Source organism: Phyllobates terribilis, unplaced genomic scaffold (genome assembly GCF_046119375.1).
Source record: "Phyllobates terribilis strain yellow unplaced genomic scaffold, ASM4611937v1 Scaffold_30__1_contigs__length_15301838, whole genome shotgun sequence".
NCBI classification, from domain to species: domain Eukaryota; kingdom Metazoa; phylum Chordata; class Amphibia; order Anura; family Dendrobatidae; genus Phyllobates; species Phyllobates terribilis.
The window spans coordinates 10,138,954-10,161,028 of NW_027362790.1; the positions used below are offsets into that span (position 1 = coordinate 10,138,954).

The following is a 22,075-nucleotide window of genomic DNA, read 5'->3' on the forward strand; positions in this document are numbered from 1 at the left end:
CTGCAGGCAGGATACCTGGCTGGCTGAATGTCGCTGAGAAGCTCACAGAGACCGCCATAAGCAACAGTTTAACAGAATGCCACAGACTAATCAACCAAACTTTTTGGGTTGGGTTCTCTTTTATAGTCTGCAGGCATTAAATGAAAGAAGTCAGTGTTCCAGCAGAAGGAGACAACGTTTCAGAAAAGGCATTGTAGCAAACCAAAAAAGAAATTTTAAGCGCAGCAGAGTAACCAGCGCACATACCTGTTAGCTCAGGTGAGTTTAAAAGGCTGCTGTTGATAACAAGGGCATTTGCTAAATAGATGGTGTGTGTGCAACAATATACTGAAAGGTCAATTATATTGTGCAGCTTATCTCACCACCTGTAGTTATTTAGGTGAAAGCTCCAAAATGCTTGCCTAATATGTCTGTTTATCCAAAAGGAAGTAAAAAGGGAGAGCTAGAAAGATAGCATTGCATCACATTACATGGCAATGCAATGCACAGTTGCTGAAGTTGAACCAAAATGAGCTTGTAATCTGGCTTCTGCAACTTTGAACATGAAAAATCCAATGAGGAGAAGAAAAGCAAAGCCAAAGAGTCCATCCCAAAATCCGACAAACAAGCAAAATGAACAAAAAACATTGAATTCAATTCTTTCTGATTTTAGAAACTGCATTAAAGAAGGGGTGCACCGGTCCTGGAGATACTGCAATACCAGGTCAATGCGTGGAGTGGACAGAGCAAGCTCTTTTTCCATCTCCCTGTTCTAAAAATCCATTTAATATATGGTCCCCAGATAGGGGACGTATCAGATATTAAACTGATAAGAACAGATACTACACTTGATCTTAGCCAAAAGGCCGAGAAGCGATAACCAGAATTGGTTTCAAACTACGGAGCCACCCAAGGATCCTGAAAAGTCCATTTGTGGAGATGAGCTCCTGGACTCCCGTTAAGAAGACATGTTGTCAACCTCTAGATCCCTTACATGCCTGCACTTTTCGGCTTGCTGCTGCTGCAATCCACGCGTTTTAGATCTGCATAACTCCACCTCTTTAAACACAGCACCTTCACCCCCTGCTGTTCCCACCCGCCTCAACACCGTTGGAAGGGAGGAGAACCAATTAAGGCGGGGGGTGGGGTGGAACGAGCAGCTGTCTACCCTTAGCAGGAGGGCTCCTGATTACATACCTCTCCTGCTGCTGCTGCTGCTGGCTGTCCAGCAGCAGACTGAAGGTGGCTGCTGCTGTGCACAGGTATATAAAGGCTCAGAGCCTATTATGACACGCGCAGCCAGCGTTCCATTGCCACATTCCATCTACTGCAGGCAGGATACCTGGCTGGCTGAATGTCGCTGAGAAGCTCACAGAGACCGCCATAAGCAACAGTTTAACAGAATGCCACAGACTAATCAACCAAACTTTTTGGGTTGGGTTCTCTTTTATAGTCTGCAGGCATTAAATGAAAGAAGTCAGTGTTCCAGCAGAAGGAGACAACGTTTCAGAAAAGGCATTGTAGCAAACCAAAAAAGAAATTTTAAGCGCAGCAGAGTAACCAGCGCACATACCTGTTAGCTCAGGTGAGTTTAAAAGGCTGCTGTTGATAACAAGGGCATTTGCTAAATAGATGGTGTGTGTGCAACAATATACTGAAAGGTCAATTATATTGTGCAGCTTATCTCACCACCTGTAGTTATTTAGGTGAAAGCTCCAAAATGCTTGCCTAATATGTCTGTTTATCCAAAAGGAAGTAAAAAGGGAGAGCTAGAAAGATAGCATTGCATCACATTACATGGCAATGCAATGCACAGTTGCTGAAGTTGAACCAAAATGAGCTTGTAATCTGGCTTCTGCAACTTTGAACATGAAAAATCCAATGAGGAGAAGAAAAGCAAAGCCAAAGAGTCCATCCCAAAATCCGACAAACAAGCAAAATGAACAAAAAACATTGAATTCAATTCTTTCTGATTTTAGAAACTGCATTAAAGAAGGGGTGCACCGGTCCTGGAGATACTGCAATACCAGGTCAATGCGTGGAGTGGACAGAGCAAGCTCTTTTTCCATCTCCCTGTTCTAAAAATCCATTTAATATATGGTCCCCAGATAGGGGACGTATCAGATAATAAACTGATAAGAACAGATTTTTTTTTTTTTTTTTTTTTTTTTTTTAAGCCCGAATTCGTGTACAAAACCCGAGTGTGCTTAAAAAAGTGACAAGTGCCACAAAAAAAGTGCACTAGGATGCTGGTCTTCTTGAAACCCTCTCCAAAAGGAGAAGGGTCCCCCAAACCATTCCCCGTCCCTCCGAGCCAAAAGGCCACAGCGAGGAACAGGGACAAAAAGCCACCTCCAGCCGAAGCCAGAGGCGACCCAATCTTACCCCCAGCACCTGCCCGAGTTCTCACCCGAGCAAGGCACTGGGAGCCAAAGACTGTGCTCCCCTCCCGGAAGAGGGGAGCCAACAACGCTCTCCTCCCGAAAGAGGAGAGCCAGGGGGGTTCAGGGGGGAGCGGAACCTGATGGCCACACACTCCCCCCCTAGACCTGCCAAGAGAGGAACCCGTAAGGGAACCGCATCCCGACAAAATCCTAGTAGGACGTGACACACGTGAATAAGTGGACACACAGTGACAAAGAAATTAAATAAATAGTGAAGGTTTCACAGTATAATACTGCCCGGACCTTCGACCGGGAATTGAAAAATTCCCCATCCTAAGGCCAGAAGGCCCGGAATAAGGGTGTGTGCGAAGAAAGAAAATTTGAAGTGCTTGTGCAAATGTGCCATAAACTCAAGTGGGGTTCCCAATCCCAGTGAGTTAAGGCACCCCAGGGTCACAACTCCTGGGGCACTTCACACTTCGGGCTTTCGATCTTCCCCGGCCCAATGGCGTCGATCCTGGGGGGCCATGCTTTCCACCAGATGACTATATTAGCCACCTGGCGTACTAACAAGCGCCTAAACCCCAGTGTGCATAATGTATCAATCTACTAGGGCGGCCAACATCCAAAACCGCCTTTTCGAAAGATACTACACTTGATCTTAGCCAAAAGACCGAGAAGCGATAACCAGAATTGGTTTCAAACTACGGAGCCACCCAAGGATCCTGAAAAGTCCATTTGTGGAGATGAGCTCCTGGACTCCCGTTAAGAAGACATGTTGTCAACCTCTAGATCCCTTACATGCCTGCACTTTTCGGCTTGCTGCTGCTGCAATCCACGCGTTTTAGATCTGCATAACTCCACCTCTTTAAACACAGCACCTTCACCCCCTGCTGTTCCCACCCGCCTCAACACCGTTGGAAGGGAGGAGAACCAATTAAGGCGGGGGGTGGGGTGGAACGAGCAGCTGTCTACCCTTAGCAGGAGGGCTCCTGATTACATACCTCTCCTGCTGCTGCTGCTGCTGCTGGCTGTCCAGCAGCAGACTGAAGGTGGCTGCTGCTGTGCACAGGTATATAAAGGCTCAGAGCCTATTATGACACGCGCAGCCAGCGCTCCATTGCCACATTCCATCTACTGCAGGCAGGATACCTGGCTGGCTGAATGTCGCTGAGAAGCTCACAGAGACCGCCATAAGCAACAGTTTAACAGAATGCCACAGACTAATCAACCAAACTTTTTGGGTTGGGTTCTCTTTTATAGTCTGCAGGCATTAAATGAAAGAAGTCAGTGTTCCAGCAGAAGGAGACAACGTTTCAGAAAAGGCATTGTAGCAAACCAAAAAAGAAATTTTAAGCGCAGCAGAGTAACCAGCGCACATACCTGTTAGCTCAGGTGAGTTTAAAAGGCTGCTGTTGATAACAAGGGCATTTGCTAAATAGATGGTGTGTGTGCAACAATATACTGAAAGGTCAATTATATTGTGCAGCTTATCTCACCACCTGTAGTTATTTAGGTGAAAGCTCCAAAATGCTTGCCTAATATGTCTGTTTATCCAAAAGGAAGTAAAAAGGGAGAGCTAGAAAGATAGCATTGCATCACATTACATGGCAATGCAATGCACAGTTGCTGAAGTTGAACCAAAATGAGCTTGTAATCTGGCTTCTGCAACTTTGAACATGAAAAATCCAATGAGGAGAAGAAAAGCAAAGCCAAAGAGTCCATCCCAAAATCCGACAAACAAGCAAAATGAACAAAAAACATTGAATTCAATTCTTTCTGATTTTAGAAACTGCATTAAAGAAGGGGTGCACCGGTCCTGGAGATACTGCAATACCAGGTCAATGCGTGGAGTGGACAGAGCAAGCTCTTTTTCCATCTCCCTGTTCTAAAAATCCATTTAATATATGGTCCCCAGATAGGGGACGTATCAGATATTAAACTGATAAGAACAGATACTACACTTGATCTTAGCCAAAAGGCCGAGAAGCGATAACCAGAATTGGTTTCAAACTACGGAGCCACCCAAGGATCCTGAAAAGTCCATTTGTGGAGATGAGCTCCTGGACTCCCGTTAAGAAGACATGTTGTCAACCTCTAGATCCCTTACATGCCTGCACTTTTCGGCTTGCTGCTGCTGCAATCCACGCGTTTTAGATCTGCATAACTCCACCTCTTTAAACACAGCACCTTCACCCCCTGCTGTTCCCACCCGCCTCAACACCGTTGGAAGGGAGGAGAACCAATTAAGGCGGGGGGTGGGGTGGAACGAGCAGCTGTCTACCCTTAGCAGGAGGGCTCCTGATTACATACCTCTCCTGCTGCTGCTGCTGCTGGCTGTCCAGCAGCAGACTGAAGGTGGCTGCTGCTGTGCACAGGTATATAAAGGCTCAGAGCCTATTATGACACGCGCAGCCAGCGTTCCATTGCCACATTCCATCTACTGCAGGCAGGATACCTGGCTGGCTGAATGTCGCTGAGAAGCTCACAGAGACCGCCATAAGCAACAGTTTAACAGAATGCCACAGACTAATCAACCAAACTTTTTGGGTTGGGTTCTCTTTTATAGTCTGCAGGCATTAAATGAAAGAAGTCAGTGTTCCAGCAGAAGGAGACAACGTTTCAGAAAAGGCATTGTAGCAAACCAAAAAAGAAATTTTAAGCGCAGCAGAGTAACCAGCGCACATACCTGTTAGCTCAGGTGAGTTTAAAAGGCTGCTGTTGATAACAAGGGCATTTGCTAAATAGATGGTGTGTGTGCAACAATATACTGAAAGGTCAATTATATTGTGCAGCTTATCTCACCACCTGTAGTTATTTAGGTGAAAGCTCCAAAATGCTTGCCTAATATGTCTGTTTATCCAAAAGGAAGTAAAAAGGGAGAGCTAGAAAGATAGCATTGCATCACATTACATGGCAATGCAATGCACAGTTGCTGAAGTTGAACCAAAATGAGCTTGTAATCTGGCTTCTGCAACTTTGAACATGAAAAATCCAATGAGGAGAAGAAAAGCAAAGCCAAAGAGTCCATCCCAAAATCCGACAAACAAGCAAAATGAACAAAAAACATTGAATTCAATTCTTTCTGATTTTAGAAACTGCATTAAAGAAGGGGTGCACCGGTCCTGGAGATACTGCAATACCAGGTCAATGCGTGGAGTGGACAGAGCAAGCTCTTTTTCCATCTCCCTGTTCTAAAAATCCATTTAATATATGGTCCCCAGATAGGGGACGTATCAGATATTAAACTGATAAGAACAGATACTACACTTGATCTTAGCCAAAAGGCCGAGAAGCGATAACCAGAATTGGTTTCAAACTACGGAGCCACCCAAGGATCCTGAAAAGTCCATTTGTGGAGATGAGCTCCTGGACTCCCGTTAAGAAGACATGTTGTCAACCTCTAGATCCCTTACATGCCTGCACTTTTCGGCTTGCTGCTGCTGCAATCCACGCGTTTTAGATCTGCATAACTCCACCTCTTTAAACACAGCACCTTCACCCCCTGCTGTTCCCACCCGCCTCAACACCGTTGGAAGGGAGGAGAACCAATTAAGGCGGGGGGTGGGGTGGAACGAGCAGCTGTCTACCCTTAGCAGGAGGGCTCCTGATTACATACCTCTCCTGCTGCTGCTGCTGCTGGCTGTCCAGCAGCAGACTGAAGGTGGCTGCTGCTGTGCACAGGTATATAAAGGCTCAGAGCCTATTATGACACGCGCAGCCAGCGTTCCATTGCCACATTCCATCTACTGCAGGCAGGATACCTGGCTGGCTGAATGTCGCTGAGAAGCTCACAGAGACCGCCATAAGCAACAGTTTAACAGAATGCCACAGACTAATCAACCAAACTTTTTGGGTTGGGTTCTCTTTTATAGTCTGCAGGCATTAAATGAAAGAAGTCAGTGTTCCAGCAGAAGGAGACAACGTTTCAGAAAAGGCATTGTAGCAAACCAAAAAAGAAATTTTAAGCGCAGCAGAGTAACCAGCGCACATACCTGTTAGCTCAGGTGAGTTTAAAAGGCTGCTGTTGATAACAAGGGCATTTGCTAAATAGATGGTGTGTGTGCAACAATATACTGAAAGGTCAATTATATTGTGCAGCTTATCTCACCACCTGTAGTTATTTAGGTGAAAGCTCCAAAATGCTTGCCTAATATGTCTGTTTATCCAAAAGGAAGTAAAAAGGGAGAGCTAGAAAGATAGCATTGCATCACATTACATGGCAATGCAATGCACAGTTGCTGAAGTTGAACCAAAATGAGCTTGTAATCTGGCTTCTGCAACTTTGAACATGAAAAATCCAATGAGGAGAAGAAAAGCAAAGCCAAAGAGTCCATCCCAAAATCCGACAAACAAGCAAAATGAACAAAAAACATTGAATTCAATTCTTTCTGATTTTAGAAACTGCATTAAAGAAGGGGTGCACCGGTCCTGGAGATACTGCAATACCAGGTCAATGCGTGGAGTGGACAGAGCAAGCTCTTTTTCCATCTCCCTGTTCTAAAAATCCATTTAATATATGGTCCCCAGATAGGGGACGTATCAGATATTAAACTGATAAGAACAGATACTACACTTGATCTTAGCCAAAAGGCCGAGAAGCGATAACCAGAATTGGTTTCAAACTACGGAGCCACCCAAGGATCCTGAAAAGTCCATTTGTGGAGATGAGCTCCTGGACTCCCGTTAAGAAGACATGTTGTCAACCTCTAGATCCCTTACATGCCTGCACTTTTCGGCTTGCTGCTGCTGCAATCCACGCGTTTTAGATCTGCATAACTCCACCTCTTTAAACACAGCACCTTCACCCCCTGCTGTTCCCACCCGCCTCAACACCGTTGGAAGGGAGGAGAACCAATTAAGGCGGGGGGTGGGGTGGAACGAGCAGCTGTCTACCCTTAGCAGGAGGGCTCCTGATTACATACCTCTCCTGCTGCTGCTGCTGCTGGCTGTCCAGCAGCAGACTGAAGGTGGCTGCTGCTGTGCACAGGTATATAAAGGCTCGGAGCCTATTATGACACGCGCAGCCAGCGTTCCATTGCCACATTCCATCTACTGCAGGCAGGATACCTGGCTGGCTGAATGTCGCTGAGAAGCTCACAGAGACCGCCATAAGCAACAGTTTAACAGAATGCCACAGACTAATCAACCAAACTTTTTGGGTTGGGTTCTCTTTTATAGTCTGCAGGCATTAAATGAAAGAAGTCAGTGTTCCAGCAGAAGGAGACAACGTTTCAGAAAAGGCATTGTAGCAAACCAAAAAAGAAATTTTAAGCGCAGCAGAGTAACCAGCGCACATACCTGTTAGCTCAGGTGAGTTTAAAAGGCTGCTGTTGATAACAAGGGCATTTGCTAAATAGATGGTGTGTGTGCAACAATATACTGAAAGGTCAATTATATTGTGCAGCTTATCTCACCACCTGTAGTTATTTAGGTGAAAGCTCCAAAATGCTTGCCTAATATGTCTGTTTATCCAAAAGGAAGTAAAAAGGGAGAGCTAGAAAGATAGCATTGCATCACATTACATGGCAATGCAATGCACAGTTGCTGAAGTTGAACCAAAATGAGCTTGTAATCTGGCTTCTGCAACTTTGAACATGAAAAATCCAATGAGGAGAAGAAAAGCAAAGCCAAAGAGTCCATCCCAAAATCCGACAAACAAGCAAAATGAACAAAAAACATTGAATTCAATTCTTTCTGATTTTAGAAACTGCATTAAAGAAGGGGTGCACCGGTCCTGGAGATACTGCAATACCAGGTCAATGCGTGGAGTGGACAGAGCAAGCTCTTTTTCCATCTCCCTGTTCTAAAAATCCATTTAATATATGGTCCCCAGATAGGGGACGTATCAGATATTAAACTGATAAGAACAGATACTACACTTGATCTTAGCCAAAAGGCCGAGAAGCGATAACCAGAATTGGTTTCAAACTACGGAGCCACCCAAGGATCCTGAAAAGTCCATTTGTGGAGATGAGCTCCTGGACTCCCGTTAAGAAGACATGTTGTCAACCTCTAGATCCCTTACATGCCTGCACTTTTCGGCTTGCTGCTGCTGCAATCCACGCATTTTAGATCTGCATAACTCCACCTCTTTAAACACAGCACCTTCACCCCCTGCTGTTCCCACCCGCCTCAACACCGTTGGAAGGGAGGAGAACCAATTAAGGCGGGGGGTGGGGTGGAACAAGCAGCTGTCTACCCTTAGCAGGAGGGCTCCTGATTACATACCTCTCCTGCTGCTGCTGCTGGCTGTCCAGCAGCAGACTGAAGGTGGCTGCTGCTGTGCACAGGTATATAAAGGCTCAGAGCCTATTATGACACGCGCAGCCAGCGTTCCATTGCCACATTCCATCTACTGCAGGCAGGATACCTGGCTGGCTGAATGTCGCTGAGAAGCTCACAGAGACCGCCATAAGCAACAGTTTAACAGAATGCCACAGACTAATCAACCAAACTTTTTGGGTTGGGTTCTCTTTTATAGTCTGCAGGCATTAAATGAAAGAAGTCAGTGTCCCAGCAGAAGGAGATAACGTTTCAGAAAAGGCATTGTAGCAAACCAAAAAAGAAATTTTAAGCGCAGCAGAGTAACCAGCGCACATACCTGTTAGCTCAGGTGAGTTTAAAAGGCTGCTGTTGATAACAAGGGCATTTGCTAAATAGATGGTGTGTGTGCAACAATATACTGAAAGGTCAATTATATTGTGCAGCTTATCTCACCACCTGTAGTTATTTAGGTGAAAGCTCCAAAATGCTTGCCTAATATGTCTGTTTATCCAAAAGGAAGTAAAAAGGGAGAGCTAGAAAGATAGCATTGCATCACATTACATGGCAATGCAATGCACAGTTGCTGAAGTTGAACCAAAATGAGCTTGTAATCTGGCTTCTGCAACTTTGAACATGAAAAATCCAATGAGGAGAAGAAAAGCAAAGCCAAAGAGTCCATCCCAAAATCCGACAAACAAGCAAAATGAACAAAAAACATTGAATTCAATTCTTTCTGATTTTAGAAACTGCATTAAAGAAGGGGTGCACCGGTCCTGGAGATACTGCAATACCAGGTCAATGCGTGGAGTGGACAGAGCAAGCTCTTTTTCCATCTCCCTGTTCTAAAAATCCATTTAATATATGGTCCCCAGATAGGGGACGTATCAGATATTAAACTGATAAGAACAGATACTACACTTGATCTTAGCCAAAAGGCCGAGAAGCGATAACCAGAATTGGTTTCAAACTACGGAGCCACCCAAGGATCCTGAAAAGTCCATTTGTGGAGATGAGCTCCTGGACTCCCGTTAAGAAGACATGTTGTCAACCTCTAGATCCCTTACATGCCTGCACTTTTCGGCTTGCTGCTGCTGCAATCCACGCGTTTTAGATCTGCATAACTCCACCTCTTTAAACACAGCACCTTCACCCCCTGCTGTTCCCACCCGCCTCAACACCGTTGGAAGGGAGGAGAACCAATTAAGGCGGGGGGTGGGGTGGAACGAGCAGCTGTCTACCCTTAGCAGGAGGGCTCCTGATTACATACCTCTCCTGCTGCTGCTGCTGGCTGTCCAGCAGCAGACTGAAGGTGGCTGCTGCTGTGCACAGGTATATAAAGGCTCAGAGCCTATTATGACACGCGCAGCCAGCGTTCCATTGCCACATTCCATCTACTGCAGGCAGGATACCTGGCTGGCTGAATGTCGCTGAGAAGCTCACAGAGACCGCCATAAGCAACAGTTTAACAGAATGCCACAGACTAATCAACCAAACTTTTTGGGTTGGGTTCTCTTTTATAGTCTGCAGGCATTAAATGAAAGAAGTCAGTGTTCCAGCAGAAGGAGACAACGTTTCAGAAAAGGCATTGTAGCAAACCAAAAAAGAAATTTTAAGCGCAGCAGAGTAACCAGCGCACATACCTGTTAGCTCAGGTGAGTTTAAAAGGCTGCTGTTGATAACAAGGGCATTTGCTAAATAGATGGTGTGTGTGCAACAATATACTGAAAGGTCAATTATATTGTGCAGCTTATCTCACCACCTGTAGTTATTTAGGTGAAAGCTCCAAAATGCTTGCCTAATATGTCTGTTTATCCAAAAGGAAGTAAAAAGGGAGAGCTAGAAAGATAGCATTGCATCACATTACATGGCAATGCAATGCACAGTTGCTGAAGTTGAACCAAAATGAGCTTGTAATCTGGCTTCTGCAACTTTGAACATGAAAAATCCAATGAGGAGAAGAAAAGCAAAGCCAAAGAGTCCATCCCAAAATCCGACAAACAAGCAAAATGAACAAAAAACATTGAATTCAATTCTTTCTGATTTTAGAAACTGCATTAAAGAAGGGGTGCACCGGTCCTGGAGATACTGCAATACCAGGTCAATGCGTGGAGTGAACAGAGCAAGCTCTTTTTCCATCTCCCTGTTCTAAAAATCCATTTAATATATGGTCCCCAGATAGGGGACGTATCAGATATTAAACTGATAAGAACAGATACTACACTTGATCTTAGCCAAAAGGCCGAGAAGCGATAACCAGAATTGGTTTCAAACTACGGAGCCACCCAAGGATCCTGAAAAGTCCATTTGTGGAGATGAGCTCCTGGACTCCCGTTAAGAAGACATGTTGTCAACCTCTAGATCCCTTACATGCCTGCACTTTTCGGCTTGCTGCTGCTGCAATCCACGCGTTTTAGATCTGCATAACTCCACCTCTTTAAACACAGCACCTTCACCCCCTGCTGTTCCCACCCGCCTCAACACCGTTGGAAGGGAGGAGAACCAATTAAGGCGGGGGGTGGGGTGGAACGAGCAGCTGTCTACCCTTAGCAGGAGGGCTCCTGATTACATACCTCTCCTGCTGCTGCTGCTGCTGGCTGTCCAGCAGCAGACTGAAGGTGGCTGCTGCTGTGCACAGGTATATAAAGGCTCAGAGCCTATTATGACACGCGCAGCCAGCGTTCCATTGCCACATTCCATCTACTGCAGGCAGGATACCTGGCTGGCTGAATGTCGCTGAGAAGCTCACAGAGACCGCCATAAGCAACAGTTTAACAGAATGCCACAGACTAATCAACCAAACTTTTTGGGTTGGGTTCTCTTTTATAGTCTGCAGGCATTAAATGAAAGAAGTCAGTGTTCCAGCAGAAGGAGACAACGTTTCAGAAAAGGCATTGTAGCAAACCAAAAAAGAAATTTTAAGCGCAGCAGAGTAACCAGCGCACATACCTGTTAGCTCAGGTGAGTTTAAAAGGCTGCTGTTGATAACAAGGGCATTTGCTAAATAGATGGTGTGTGTGCAACAATATACTGAAAGGTCAATTATATTGTGCAGCTTATCTCACCACCTGTAGTTATTTAGGTGAAAGCTCCAAAATGCTTGCCTAATATGTCTGTTTATCCAAAAGGAAGTAAAAAGGGAGAGATAGAAAGATAGCATTGCATCACATTACATGGCAATGCAATGCACAGTTGCTGAAGTTGAACCAAAATGAGCTTGTAATCTGGCTTCTGCAACTTTGAACATGAAAAATCCAATGAGGAGAAGAAAAGCAAAGCCAAAGAGTCCATCCCAAAATCCGACAAACAAGCAAAATGAACAAAAAACATTGAATTCAATTCTTTCTGATTTTAGAAACTGCATTAAAGAAGGGGTGCACCGGTCCTGGAGATACTGCAATACCAGGTCAATGCGTGGAGTGGACAGAGCAAGCTCTTTTTCCATCTCCCTGTTCTAAAAATCCATTTAATATATGGTCCCCAGATAGGGGACGTATCAGATATTAAACTGATAAGAACAGATACTACACTTGATCTTAGCCAAAAGGCCGAGAAGCGATAACCAGAATTGGTTTCAAACTACGGAGCCACCCAAGGATCCTGAAAAGTCCATTTGTGGAGATGAGCTCCTGGACTCCCGTTAAGAAGACATGTTGTCAACCTCTAGATCCCTTACATGCCTGCACTTTTCGGCTTGCTGCTGCTGCAATCCACGCGTTTTAGATCTGCATAACTCCACCTCTTTAAACACAGCACCTTCACCCCCTGCTGTTCCCACCCGCCTCAACACCGTTGGAAGGGAGGAGAACCAATTAAGGCGGGGGGTGGGGTGGAACGAGCAGCTGTCTACCCTTAGCAGGAGGGCTCCTGATTACATACCTCTCCTGCTGCTGCTGCTGCTGGCTGTCCAGCAGCAGACTGAAGGTGGCTGCTGCTGTGCACAGGTATATAAAGGCTCAGAGCCTATTATGACACGCGCAGCCAGCGTTCCATTGCCACATTCCATCTACTGCAGGCAGGATACCTGGCTGGCTGAATGTCGCTGAGAAGCTCACAGAGACCGCCATAAGCAACAGTTTAACAGAATGCCACAGACTAATCAACCAAACTTTTTGGGTTGGGTTCTCTTTTATAGTCTGCAGGCATTAAATGAAAGAAGTCAGTGTTCCAGCAGAAGGAGACAACGTTACAGAAAAGGCATTGTAGCAAACCAAAAAAGAAATTTTAAGCGCAGCAGAGTAACCAGCGCACATACCTGTTAGCTCAGGTGAGTTTAAAAGGCTGCTGTTGGTAACAAGGGCATTTGCTAAATAGATGGTGTGTGTGCAACAATATACTGAAAGGTCAATTATATTGTGCAGCTTATCTCACCACCTGTAGTTATTTAGGTGAAAGCTCCAAAATGCTTGCCTAATATGTCTGTTTATCCAAAAGGAAGTAAAAAGGGAGAGCTAGAAAGATAGCATTGCATCACATTACATGGCAATGCAATGCACAGTTGCTGAAGTTGAACCAAAATGAGCTTGTAATCTGGCTTCTGCAACTTTGAACATGAAAAATCCATTGAGGAGAAGAAAAGCAAAGCCAAAGAGTCCATCCCAAAATCCGACAAACAAGCAAAATGAACAAAAAACATTGAATTCAATTCTTTCTGATTTTAGAAACTGCATTAAAGAAGGGGTGCACCGGTCCTGGAGATACTGCAATACCAGGTCAATGCGTGGAGTGGACAGAGCAAGCTCTTTTTCCATCTCCCTGTTCTAAAAATCCATTTAATATATGGTCCCCAGATAGGGGACGTATCAGATATTAAACTGATAAGAACAGATACTACACTTGATCTTAGCCAAAAGGCCGAGAAGCGATAACCAGAATTGGTTTCAAACTACGGAGCCACCCAAGGATCCTGAAAAGTCCATTTGTGGAGATGAGCTCCTGGACTCCCGTTAAGAAGACATGTTGTCAACCTCTAGATCCCTTACATGCCTGCACTTTTCGGCTTGCTGCTGCTGCAATCCACGCGTTTTAGATCTGCATAACTCCACCTCTTTAAACACAGCACCTTCACCCCCTGCTGTTCCCACCCGCCTCAACACCGTTGGAAGGGAGGAGAACCAATTAAGGCGGGGGGTGGGGTGGAACGAGCAGCTGTCTACCCTTAGCAGGAGGGCTCCTGATTACATACCTCTCCTGCTGCTGCTGCTGCTGGCTGTCCAGCAGCAGACTGAAGGTGGCTGCTGCTGTGCACAGGTATATAAAGGCTCAGAGCCTATTATGACACGCGCAGCCAGCGTTCCATTGCCACATTCCATCTACTGCAGGCAGGATACCTGGCTGGCTGAATGTCGCTGAGAAGCTCACAGAGACCGCCATAAGCAACAGTTTAACAGAATGCCACAGACTAATCAACCAAACTTTTTGGGTTGGGTTCTCTTTTATAGTCTGCAGGCATTAAATGAAAGAAGTCAGTGTTCCAGCAGAAGGAGACAACGTTTCAGAAAAGGCATTGTAGCAAACCAAAAAAGAAATTTTAAGCGCAGCAGAGTAACCAGCGCACATACCTGTTAGCTCAGGTGAGTTTAAAAGGCTGCTGTTGATAACAAGGGCATTTGCTAAATAGATGGTGTGTGTGCAACAATATACTGAAAGGTCAATTATATTGTGCAGCTTATCTCACCACCTGTAGTTATTTAGGTGAAAGCTCCAAAATGCTTGCCTAATATGTCTGTTTATCCAAAAGGAAGTAAAAAGGGAGAGCTAGAAAGATAGCATTGCATCACATTACATGGCAATGCAATGCACAGTTGCTGAAGTTGAACCAAAATGAGCTTGTAATCTGGCTTCTGCAACTTTGAACATGAAAAATCCAATGAGGAGAAGAAAAGCAAAGCCAAAGAGTCCATCCCAAAATCCGACAAACAAGCAAAATGAACAAAAAACATTGAATTCAATTCTTTCTGATTTTAGAAACTGCATTAAAGAAGGGGTGCACCGGTCCTGGAGATACTGCAATACCAGGTCAATGCGTGGAGTGGACAGAGCAAGCTCTTTTTCCATCTCCCTGTTCTAAAAATCCATTTAATATATGGTCCCCAGATAGGGGACGTATCAGATATTAAACTGATAAGAACAGATACTACACTTGATCTTAGCCAAAAGGCCGAGAAGCGATAACCAGAATTGGTTTCAAACTACGGAGCCACCCAAGGATCCTGAAAAGTCCATTTGTGGAGATGAGCTCCTGGACTCCCGTTAAGAAGACATGTTGTCAACCTCTAGATCCCTTACATGCCTGCACTTTTCGGCTTGCTGCTGCTGCAATCCACGCGTTTTAGATCTGCATAACTCCACCTCTTTAAACACAGCACCTTCACCCCCTGCTGTTCCCACCCGCCTCAACACCGTTGGAAGGGAGGAGAACCAATTAAGGCGGGGGGTGGGGTGGAACGAGCAGCTGTCTACCCTTAGCAGGAGGGCTCCTGATTACATACCTCTCCTGCTGCTGCTGCTGCTGGCTGTCCAGCAGCAGACTGAAGGTGGCTGCTGCTGTGCACAGGTATATAAAGGCTCAGAGCCTATTATGACACGCGCAGCCAGCGTTCCATTGCCACATTCCATCTACTGCAGGCAGGATACCTGGCTGGCTGAATGTCGCTGAGAAGCTCACAGAGACCGCCATAAGCAACAGTTTAACAGAATGCCACAGACTAATCAACCAAACTTTTTGGGTTGGGTTCTCTTTTATAGTCTGCAGGCATTAAATGAAAGAAGTCAGTGTTCCAGCAGAAGGATACAACGTTTCAGAAAAGGCATTGTAGCAAACCAAAAAAGAAATTTTAAGCGCAGCAGAGTAACCAGCGCACATACCTGTTAGCTCAGGTGAGTTTAAAAGGCTGCTGTTGATAACAAGGGCATTTGCTAAATAGATGGTGTGTGTGCAACAATATACTGAAAGGTCAATTATATTGTGCAGCTTATCTCACCACCTGTAGTTATTTAGGTGAAAGCTCCAAAATGCTTGCCTAATATGTCTGTTTATCCAAAAGGAAGTAAAAAGGGAGAGCTAGAAAGATAGCATTGCATCACATTACATGGCAATGCAATGCACAGTTGCTGAAGTTGAACCAAAATGAGCTTGTAATCTGGCTTCTGCAACTTTGAACATGAAAAATCCAATGAGGAGAAGAAAAGCAAAGCCAAAGAGTCCATCCCAAAATCCGACAAACAAGCAAAATGAACAAAAAACATTGAATTCAATTCTTTCTGATTTTAGAAACTGCATTAAAGAAGGGGTGCACCGGTCCTGGAGATACTGCAATACCAGGTCAATGCGTGGAGTGGACAGAGCAAGCTCTTTTTCCATCTCCCTGTTCTAAAAATCCATTTAATATATGGTCCCCAGATAGGGGACGTATCAGATATTAGACTGATAAGAACAGATACTACACTTGATCTTAGCCAAAAGACCGAGAAGCGATAACCAGAATTGGTTTCAAACTACGGAGCCACCCAAGGATCCTGAAAAGTCCATTTGTGGAGATGAGCTCCTGGACTCCCGTTAAGAAGACATGTTGTCAACCTCTAGATCCCTTACATGCCTGCACTTTTCGGCTTGCTGCTGCTGCAATCCACGCGTTTTAGATCTGCATAACTCCACCTCTTTAAACACAGCACCTTCACCCCCTGCTGTTCCCACCCGCCTCAACACCGTTGGAAGGGAGGAGAACCAATTAAGGCGGGGGGTGGGGTGGAACGAGCAGCTGTCTACCCTTAGCAGGAGGGCTCCTGATTACATACCTCTCCTGCTGCTGCTGCTGCTGGCTGTCCAGCAGCAGACTGAAGGTGGCTGCTGCTGTGCACAGGTATATAAAGGCTCAGAGCCTATTATGACACGCGCAGCCAGCGTTCCATTGCCACATTCCATCTACTGCAGGCAGGATACCTGGCTGGCTGAATGTCGCTGAGAAGCTCACAGAGACCGCCATAAGCAACAGTTTAACAGAATGCCACAGACTAATCAACCAAACTTTTTGGGTTGGGTTCTCTTTTATAGTCTGCAGGCATTAAATGAAAGAAGTCAGTGTTCCAGCAGAAGGAGACAACGTTTCAGAAAAGGCATTGTAGCAAACCAAAAAAGAAATTTTAAGCGCAGCAGAGTAACCAGCGCACATACCTGTTAGCTCAGGTGAGTTTAAAAGGCTGCTGTTGATAACAAGGGCATTTGCTAAATAGATGGTGTGTGTGCAACAATATACTGAAAGGTCAATTATATTGTGCAGCTTATCTCACCACCTGTAGTTATTTAGGTGAAAGCTCCAAAATGCTTGCCTAATATGTCTGTTTATCCAAAAGGAAGTAAAAAGGGAGAGCTAGAAAGATAGCATTGCATCACATTACATGGCAATGCAATGCACAGTTGCTGAAGTTGAACCAAAATGAGCTTGTAATCTGGCTTCTGCAACTTTGAACATGAAAAATCCAATGAGGAGAAGAAAAGCAAAGCCAAAGAGTCCATCCCAAAATCCGACAAACAAGCAAAATGAACAAAAAACATTGAATTCAATTCTTTCTGATTTTAGAAACTGCATTAAAGAAGGGGTGCACCGGTCCTGGAGATACTGCAATACCAGGTCAATGCGTGGAGTGGACAGAGCAAGCTCTTTTTCCATCTCCCTGTTCTAAAAATCCATTTAATATATGGTCCCCAGATAGGGGACGTATCAGATATTAAACTGATAAGAACAGATACTACACTTGATCTTAGCCAAAAGGCCGAGAAGCGATAACCAGAATTGGTTTCAAACTACGGAGCCACCCAAGGATCCTGAAAAGTCCATTTGTGGAGATGAGCTCCTGGACTCCCGTTAAGAAGACATGTTGTCAACCTCTAGATCCCTTACATGCCTGCACTTTTCGGCTTGCTGCTGCTGCAATCCACGCGTTTTAGATCTGCATAACTCCACCTCTTTAAACACAGCACCTTCACCCCCTGCTGTTCCCACCCGCCTCAACACCGTTGGAAGGGAGGAGAACCAATTAAGGCGGGGGGTGGGGTGGAACGAGCAGCTGTCTACCCTTAGCAGGAGGGCTCCTGATTACATACCTCTCCTGCTGCTGCTGCTGCTGGCTGTCCAGCAGCAGACTGAAGGTGGCTGCTGCTGTGCACAGGTATATAAAGGCTCAGAGCCTATTATGACACGCGCAGCCAGCGTTCCATTGCCACATTCCATCTACTGCAGGCAGGATACCTGGCTGGCTGAATGTCGCTGAGAAGCTCACAGAGACCGCCATAAGCAACAGTTTAACAGAATGCCACAGACTAATCAACCAAACTTTTTGGGTTGGGTTCTCTTTTATAGTCTGCAGGCATTAAATGAAAGAAGTCAGTGTTCCAGCAGAAGGAGACAACGTTTCAGAAAAGGCATTGTAGCAAACCAAAAAAGAAATTTTAAGCGCAGCAGAGTAACCAGCGCACATACCTGTTAGCTCAGGTGAGTTTAAAAGGCTGCTGTTGATAACAAGGGCATTTGCTAAATAGATGGTGTGTGTGCAACAATATACTGAAAGGTCAATTATATTGTGCAGCTTATCTCACCACCTGTAGTTATTTAGGTGAAAGCTCCAAAATGCTTGCCTAATATGTCTGTTTATCCAAAAGGAAGTAAAAAGGGAGAGCTAGAAAGATAGCATTGCATCACATTACATGGCAATGCAATGCACAGTTGCTGAAGTTGAACCAAAATGAGCTTGTAATCTGGCTTCTGCAACTTTGAACATGAAAAATCCAATGAGGAGAAGAAAAGCAAAGCCAAAGAGTCCATCCCAAAATCCGACAAACAAGCAAAATGAACAAAAAACATTGAATTCAATTCTTTCTGATTTTAGAAACTGCATTAAAGAAGGGGTGCACCGGTCCTGGAGATACTGCAATACCAGGTCAATGCGTGGAGTGGACAGAGCAAGCTCTTTTTCCATCTCCCTGTTCTAAAAATCCATTTAATATATGGTCCCCAGATAGGGGACGTATCAGATATTAAACTGATAAGAACAGATACTACACTTGATCTTAGCCAAAAGGCCGAGAAGCGATAACCAGAATTGGTTTCAAACTACGGAGCCACCCAAGGATCCTGAAAAGTCCATTTGTGGAGATGAGCTCCTGGACTCCCGTTAAGAAGACATGTTGTCAACCTCTAGATCCCTTACATGCCTGCACTTTTCGGCTTGCTGCTGCTGCAATCCACGCGTTTTAGATCTGCATAACTCCACCTCTTTAAACACAGCACCTTCACCCCCTGCTGTTCCCACCCGCCTCAACACCGTTGGAAGGGAGGAGAACCAATTAAGGCGGGGGGTGGGGTGGAACGAGCAGCTGTCTACCCTTAGCAGGAGGGCTCCTGATTACATACCTCTCCTGCTGCTGCTGCTGCTGGCTGTTCAGCAGCAGACTGAAGGTGGCTGCTGCTGTGCACAGGTATATAAAGGCTCAGAGCCTATTATGACACGCGCAGCCAGCGTTCCATTGCCACATTCCATCTACTGCAGGCAGGATACCTGGCTGGCTGAATGTCGCTGAGAAGCTCACAGAGACCGCCATAAGCAACAGTTTAACAGAATGCCACAGACTAATCAACCAAACTTTTTGGGTTGGGTTCTCTTTTATAGTCTGCAGGCATTAAATGAAAGAAGTCAGTGTTCCAGCAGAAGGATACAACGTTTCAGAAAAGGCATTGTAGCAAACCAAAAAAGAAATTTTAAGCGCAGCAGAGTAACCAGCGCACATACCTGTTATCCCAGGTGAGTTTAAAAGGCTGCTGTTGATAACAAGGGCATTTGCTAAATAGCTGGTGTGTGTGCAACAATATACTGAAAGGTCAATTATATTGTGCAGCTTATCTCACCACCTGTAGTTATTTAGGTGAAAGCTCCAAAATGCTTGCCTAATATGTCTGTTTATCCAAAAGGAAGTAAAAAGGGAGAGCTAGAAAGATAGCATTGCATCACATTACATGGCAATGCAATGCACAGTTGCTGAAGTTGAACCAAAATGAGCTTGTAATCTGGCTTCTGCAACTTTGAACATGAAAAATCCAATGAGGAGAAGAAAAGCAAAGCCAAAGAGTCCATCCCAAAATCCGACAAACAAGCAAAATGAACAAAAAACATTGAATTCAATTCTTTCTGATTTTAGAAACTGCATTAAAGAAGGGGTGCACCGGTCCTGGAGATACTGCAATACCAGGTCAATGCGTGGAGTGGACAGAGCAAGCTCTTTTTCCATCTCCCTGTTCTAAAAATCCATTTAATATATGGTCCCCAGATAGGGGACGTATCAGATATTAAACTGATAAGAACAGATACTACACTTGATCTTAGCCAAAAGGCCGAGAAGCGATAACCAGAATTGGTTTCAAACTACGGAGCCACCCAAGGATCCTGAAAAGTCCATTTGTGGAGATGAGCTCCTGGACTCCCGTTAAGAAGACATGTTGTCAACCTCTAGATCCCTTACATGCCTGCACTTTTCGGCTTGCTGCTGCTGCAATCCACGCGTTTTAGATCTGCATAACTCCACCTCTTTAAACACAGCACCTTCACCCCCTGCTGTTCCCACCCGCCTCAACACCGTTGGAAGGGAGGAGAACCAATTAAGGCGGGGGGTGGGGTGGAACGAGCAGCTGTCTACCCTTAGCAGGAGGGCTCCTGATTACATACCTCTCCTGCTGCTGCTGCTGCTGGCTGTCCAGCAGCAGACTGAAGGTGGCTGCTGCTGTGCACAGGTATATAAAGGCTCAGAGCCTATTATGACACGCGCAGCCAGCGTTCCATTGCCACATTCCATCTACTGCAGGCAGGATACCTGGCTGGCTGAATGTCGCTGAGAAGCTCACAGAGACCGCCATAAGCAACAGTTTAACAGAATGCCACAGACTAATCAACCAAACTTTTTGGGTTGGGTTCTCTTTTATAGTCTGCAGGCATTAAATGAAAGAAGTCAGTGTTCCAGCAGAAGGAGACAACGTTTCAGAAAAGGCATTGTAGCAAACCAAAAAAGAAATTTTAAGCGCAGCAGAGTAACCAGCGCACATACCTGTTAGCTCAGGTGAGTTTAAAAGGCTGCTGTTGATAACAAGGGCATTTGCTAAATAGATGGTGTGTGTGCAACAATATACTGAAAGGTCAATTATATTGTGCAGCTTATCTCACCACCTGTAGTTATTTAGATGAAAGCTCCAAAATGCTTGCCTAATATGTCTGTTTATCCAAAAGGAAGTAAAAAGGGAGAGCTAGAAAGATAGCATTGCATCACATTACATGGCAATGCAATGCACAGTTGCTGAAGTTGAACCAAAATGAGCTTGTAATCTGGCTTCTGCAACTTTGAACATGAAAAATCCAATGAGGAGAAGAAAAGCAAAGCCAAAGAGTCCATCCCAAAATCCGACAAACAAGCAAAATGAACAAAAAACATTGAATTCAATTCTTTCTGATTTTAGAAACTGCATTAAAGAAGGGGTGCACCGGTCCTGGAGATACTGCAATACCAGGTCAATGCGTGGAGTGGACAGAGCAAGCTCTTTTTCCATCTCCCTGTTCTAAAAATCCATTTAATATATGGTCCCCAGATAGGGGACGTATCAGATATTAAACTGATAAGAACAGATACTACACTTGATCTTAGCCAAAAGGCCGAGAAGCGATAACCAGAATTGGTTTCAAACTACGGAGCCACCCAAGGATCCTGAAAAGTCCATTTGTGGAGATGAGCTCCTGGACTCCCGTTAAGAAGACATGTTGTCAACCTCTAGATCCCTTACATGCCTGCACTTTTCGGCTTGCTGCTGCTGCAATCCACGCGTTTTAGATCTGCATAACTCCACCTCTTTAAACACAGCACCTTCACCCCCTGCTGTTCCCACCCGCCTCAACACCGTTGGAAGGGAGGAGAACCAATTAAGGCGGGGGGTGGGGTGGAACGAGCAGCTGTCTACCCTTAGCAGGAGGGCTCCTGATTACATACCTCTCCTGCTGCTGCTGCTGCTGGCTGTCCAGCAGCAGACTGAAGGTGGCTGCTGCTGTGCACAGGTATATAAAGGCTCAGAGCCTATTATGACACGCGCAGCCAGCGTTCCATTGCCACATTCCATCTACTGCAGGCAGGATACCTGGCTGGCTGAATGTCGCTGAGAAGCTCACAGAGACCGCCATAAGCAACAGTTTAACAGAATGCCACAGACTAATCAACCAAACTTTTTGGGTTGGGTTCTCTTTTATAGTCTGCAGGCATTAAATGAAAGAAGTCAGTGTTCCAGCAGAAGGAGACAACGTTTCAGAAAAGGCATTGTAGCAAACCAAAAAAGAAATTTTAAGCGCAGCAGAGTAACCAGCGCACATACCTGTTAGCTCAGGTGAGTTTAAAAGGCTGCTGTTGATAACAAGGGCATTTG

General features: G+C 45.2%; 15 non-coding genes and 1 pseudogene across 15 annotated transcripts; all 16 read right to left on the bottom strand.

Annotated features, from left to right (window-relative positions):
• Positions 1–666: 666 nt before the first annotated feature.
• On the bottom strand, positions 667–857 carry LOC141180500 (U2 spliceosomal RNA). Its single transcript, XR_012256239.1, has one exon. It is a non-coding gene; the product is annotated as a U2 spliceosomal RNA (small nuclear RNA).
• Positions 858–1,972: 1,115 nt separating this feature from the next.
• On the bottom strand, positions 1,973–2,181 carry LOC141179971 (U2 spliceosomal RNA; annotated as a pseudogene).
• Positions 2,182–4,166: 1,985 nt separating this feature from the next.
• LOC141180501 (U2 spliceosomal RNA) lies at positions 4,167–4,357 on the bottom strand. Its single transcript, XR_012256240.1, has one exon. It is a non-coding gene; the product is annotated as a U2 spliceosomal RNA (small nuclear RNA).
• A 1,115-nt stretch (positions 4,358–5,472) lies between these two features.
• LOC141180502 (U2 spliceosomal RNA) lies at positions 5,473–5,663 on the bottom strand. Its single transcript, XR_012256241.1, has one exon. It is a non-coding gene; the product is annotated as a U2 spliceosomal RNA (small nuclear RNA).
• A 1,115-nt stretch (positions 5,664–6,778) lies between these two features.
• Positions 6,779–6,969, bottom strand: LOC141180504 (U2 spliceosomal RNA). The gene has a single exon (XR_012256243.1). It is a non-coding gene; the product is annotated as a U2 spliceosomal RNA (small nuclear RNA).
• Positions 6,970–8,084: 1,115 nt separating this feature from the next.
• LOC141180505 (U2 spliceosomal RNA) lies at positions 8,085–8,275 on the bottom strand. The gene has a single exon (XR_012256244.1). It is a non-coding gene; the product is annotated as a U2 spliceosomal RNA (small nuclear RNA).
• A 1,112-nt stretch (positions 8,276–9,387) lies between these two features.
• On the bottom strand, positions 9,388–9,578 carry LOC141180506 (U2 spliceosomal RNA). The gene has a single exon (XR_012256245.1). It is a non-coding gene; the product is annotated as a U2 spliceosomal RNA (small nuclear RNA).
• Positions 9,579–10,690: 1,112 nt separating this feature from the next.
• Positions 10,691–10,881, bottom strand: LOC141179433 (U2 spliceosomal RNA). Its single transcript, XR_012255449.1, has one exon. It is a non-coding gene; the product is annotated as a U2 spliceosomal RNA (small nuclear RNA).
• A 1,115-nt stretch (positions 10,882–11,996) lies between these two features.
• On the bottom strand, positions 11,997–12,187 carry LOC141180508 (U2 spliceosomal RNA). Its single transcript, XR_012256246.1, has one exon. It is a non-coding gene; the product is annotated as a U2 spliceosomal RNA (small nuclear RNA).
• A 1,115-nt stretch (positions 12,188–13,302) lies between these two features.
• Positions 13,303–13,493, bottom strand: LOC141180509 (U2 spliceosomal RNA). The gene has a single exon (XR_012256247.1). It is a non-coding gene; the product is annotated as a U2 spliceosomal RNA (small nuclear RNA).
• A 1,115-nt stretch (positions 13,494–14,608) lies between these two features.
• On the bottom strand, positions 14,609–14,799 carry LOC141180510 (U2 spliceosomal RNA). Its single transcript, XR_012256248.1, has one exon. It is a non-coding gene; the product is annotated as a U2 spliceosomal RNA (small nuclear RNA).
• A 1,115-nt stretch (positions 14,800–15,914) lies between these two features.
• On the bottom strand, positions 15,915–16,105 carry LOC141179638 (U2 spliceosomal RNA). The gene has a single exon (XR_012255634.1). It is a non-coding gene; the product is annotated as a U2 spliceosomal RNA (small nuclear RNA).
• A 1,115-nt stretch (positions 16,106–17,220) lies between these two features.
• Positions 17,221–17,411, bottom strand: LOC141180511 (U2 spliceosomal RNA). Its single transcript, XR_012256249.1, has one exon. It is a non-coding gene; the product is annotated as a U2 spliceosomal RNA (small nuclear RNA).
• A 1,115-nt stretch (positions 17,412–18,526) lies between these two features.
• Positions 18,527–18,717, bottom strand: LOC141180512 (U2 spliceosomal RNA). Its single transcript, XR_012256250.1, has one exon. It is a non-coding gene; the product is annotated as a U2 spliceosomal RNA (small nuclear RNA).
• A 1,115-nt stretch (positions 18,718–19,832) lies between these two features.
• LOC141180513 (U2 spliceosomal RNA) lies at positions 19,833–20,023 on the bottom strand. The gene has a single exon (XR_012256251.1). It is a non-coding gene; the product is annotated as a U2 spliceosomal RNA (small nuclear RNA).
• A 1,115-nt stretch (positions 20,024–21,138) lies between these two features.
• Positions 21,139–21,329, bottom strand: LOC141180514 (U2 spliceosomal RNA). The gene has a single exon (XR_012256252.1). It is a non-coding gene; the product is annotated as a U2 spliceosomal RNA (small nuclear RNA).
• Positions 21,330–22,075: the final 746 nt, after the last annotated feature.